Source organism: Anabas testudineus, chromosome 21 (genome assembly GCF_900324465.2).
Source record: "Anabas testudineus chromosome 21, fAnaTes1.2, whole genome shotgun sequence".
Classification (NCBI taxonomy): domain Eukaryota; kingdom Metazoa; phylum Chordata; class Actinopteri; order Anabantiformes; family Anabantidae; genus Anabas; species Anabas testudineus.
The window spans coordinates 1,330,200-1,333,984 of NC_046629.1; the positions used below are offsets into that span (position 1 = coordinate 1,330,200).

General features: G+C 38.4%; 1 pseudogene; it reads right to left on the reverse strand.

Moving 5' to 3' along the window:
- Nucleotides 1-864: 864 nt before the first annotated feature.
- LOC113172727 lies at nt 865-1,777 on the reverse strand (annotated as a pseudogene).
- Nucleotides 1,778-3,785: the final 2,008 nt, after the last annotated feature.

The following is a 3,785-nucleotide window of genomic DNA, read 5'->3' on the forward strand; positions in this document are numbered from 1 at the left end:
ACTATATGCCCAAACCAGCTCACTCCAAATATCATACTTTTCTCTCTATTCAGGTAAACTACTAGTTTCCTTGAGCACAACAAAATGGGGTGAGATTTGCTATCATGCTGCTCTTTGGTTTTACCATAAACCAGTATTTTCATTATAGGAGAGGGGGGAGTTGTATCTGTTAATTCCTGTGGTTTGCAGGAATACTTCGAGTTTCATTGACCCAGTTCACTGCACATTCATCACACTAACATTTTATGCTTTAACCGTTTTTTGGGGTTTTTTTATGCTCCAAAATGTGAAGTGGTTGTTGTAATAGCTTTGTAAATCTTCAATTCACCACAATTCCTGTGACTAAAACTTTAATAATTGGAACCTTTAGAAAATGTACCTATAATTTCAGACCTGGTAGTTGTCATTTGACCCACCCACCCTCATCCCCTATTCAGCCCAATTCCTGTGGCTAAAACCTACAAAATCCCAATATGCTTTATATGCAGCAGTTTCTAAACAAGCTTTTTGAAAGGACAGGGTTATAAAAAATATCACATTGACACAAAAGGATTGGGAAAAACCTTTTGGGACCCACTGGACATGAGCCCTTATCATACTCTAAGTTAAACATAACAGACTAACAAAGTTGGAAGGGTCATCAACTCAATAATATTTTTGTATAATGGAAATTTATCATTGCATTGTTCAAAATAAAAGTCCTACTTACTGTTTCAATTAAAACTAAAAACTGTGAAAACTTGAAAATAAATGCTTATGTGAAATACTTTCCATGGATCACCACATTCTCTTTATCTCATTATTATTTCATAAGAAATAACTATAACATAATTAACATACTGTTGTATGTCTTATAACTTTGGTTTAACAAAACAGCCTCTTCAGATGTTTAGATATTTCTTTCATTTTTAGTCCATAAATGATTGGATTGAAGAGAGGATGATACAAAATTGTTTGTAAAGTTATTATTAAATGGACAGTTTTTGGGATATCTGATCCCAGTCGAACTATAGTGACATCAAACGCACACAAACAGGAGAAGCTGATTAAAACCAACAGATGAGGTAAACAGGTCTGTGCAGCTTTTCTCCTGACATTTCTACTACTTCGATAGGATATTATCAGAATCCTGGTGTAGGTAAACAGTATGAAAAGCACAGGGAACATTGCAGTGATTATCACAGCAACAACACCAAATAAAGATTGAACCTTTGAATTCTCACAATGAAGACTGTAAATTGCATTATTACAGAAAATTCCATTTAACGTTAAATTACAGAGTTTTGTTTCAGCACTTAATATTGTTGTGACTGCGATCTCACAAGCAGGTACAAGCCAAGCTAAAACCAGAATAATACTGACAGTTCTTCTTCTCATGATAGTTGGATACTGCAGAGGTTTACAGATAGACACATATCTGTCATAGGACATAGCTGTCAACAGTAAGAACTCAGAACCACCTAGAGAGTAAATATTAAAAAATTGAAAAAGACAGGCTGAATATGATATGATCTGTTTCTCAGATAAAAAGTCCACTCAGTAGTTTTGGGTAGATATTAGTGCTGAAAAGAACAGAGTTAAATAACAAAGCTGCAATGAAAATGTACATAGGCTCATGGAGGTTTCTGTGAATCCAGATAAGACAAATGATGGTGAAGTTAAACCAGATTATTAGAATATAAGCTGTAAACATAATTGAAAAATAAAGATATTTGTATGTGTCCATATCTACAAGCCCACCAAGAGTTATATATGTGACATTAAGTTCATTTTCCATTGATGTTTCTAAAATAAATGTTCAATAATAAATAATTCTGATGATATAACCAGCATACATGAATAAAAGTCTTTCACTATAATACCATCATTCAACATGTACGAGTGTCTTATCCACTCACAGAGATTAAAAGAACCTGTACAGTATGTTCATGTACATTATTCAGAAAGTGCACTGTGGGAGGCTGTAGGTTTTTATTAGATTGTTTCTCTCTCTTCGGATCTCATTATTGTTTCCATCAAAACAGAATCTAATATGAAACAAACTCCTTCAAACCCTGGAGGCCTGAAGTTACAGCATGTTTACTGTCTTTCAGTTGGGCACATGTCCTTAATAAGATTAACATCAGCATCATTCTAGTTACCAAACTGGCAAATTATACACATTCTTAACAGTACAGGTGAAAATATTTTTTCTAAGTTTATTAAAAGGAACTATGTACAAAACATTGATCTTCAATGAGTATCAAACCCAACTGGCTAATTTGTTTCTGTGATCCCTGAGCAGCTACAAATACTTTAAAACAGTATAACTGCATGAATACAATTTGAAAATTCATACAATATCAAAGCAAGATGATGATTATTCTGTTTTGTTTTCAATTAGCGATCAATCAGTTTTTCATTACTGTTGTTGTCCTTTCAAGCCCCCTTGCATAGGCTTTACCAGGGAGAGTAATTAGGGTGATAACCCTACAATTGCAGCACACCCTCCAGTTTTTAAATTGGGAACCACCACCCCAGTTTGCCAGGCCATGGGTACCGTCCATGTCATCGATGCATTACTGTGGAGGTTTGTCAACCACCACAACAAACCAACCATGTCATGAGCCTTCAGTATCAAAGTATTTAGGTATTTTGCCACTAGAGCAGTTTTTAACTACGCCAAGATATTAACCAACATTCCTCCAATACATTAGACTCTGTCATCTTCTCAGAGGACATGTTGGTTGGGGTCAGGGCTTCTTTAAAGTGATCTTTCAACCACCCACCAAATTTCCAAGCTTGAGTAAGCAACTCTTCTCCCTTGCCAAATGCAGCCTGGGGTAGGACCTGCTTTCCACTGAGTTGTTGAATGTTTTGAGGCCAACTGTAAGTTGGTCTATAGCCAAGTGTCCAAGACATACAGCCTCAGATCTGATAAAATGACCACAAAGTCAATCATCTTTGATCTGAGGCTTGGAAGGTTTTGGCGCCATGTACACTTATGAACAACCCTATGATCATATATAGTGTTTGTTATGACTAAACCACAAAGAACTACCACAAAAGTTCCATAACTAAATACCACTCAGGATCAGCTCAGGCAGGAAAAGGTCTTTCGAATATTCCCCTCTAAGCTTCTCCATCGGTGGCCAAGTATGCGTTGGAGTCCCCCTGTCTATCTATGGAGTTTGCAGGTAGTGCCTTTTTCAGGACTACACTTAAAGCCCCCAAGAAGGCCAGATACTCTTAACTGCCATTGAGCATATAGATGCAGACAAGAGTCAAAACCTACCTTCCTGACACTCTAACACAATGGCGCTTAGCCAGGGGCTATCACCCATGTCTGCCCTGCATCTCTCACTCTGGGCAACTCTGGAAAAGAGAGTCCAGCCCTTCCCCAGGAGTTTGGTTTCAGAGCCAGTGCGCTGCTCTGACTCCGTCCTCACGAGACGGGCAACATTCCACATACGTACAGCCAGCTTACAATGCCAGCAATCAGCACACCCTTTCACTGCCATCTGACTTTCTCCACACCCAACCTCAGTCTCTATTCCTGCAGGTGGGCAGATCCACCTGTATGTTTCAGTCCTGCAATGAAATGAGATGAGTCGTCCACTGCAGCTACTTCTGCAGTAGCAGTTCCTCTGTACTCCTCTTCCTGTCCATTCCTGATCAATGCAGTATCAACAGACAGTGATGATGACAACATTCTGCGGTGTACAGTGTAACTGACCCCTGTTACTGTGACAGATGGAGCCTGCTCAGAGTATGGAGAGGCCATAGCTGCAGGGGTGGAGATGCAC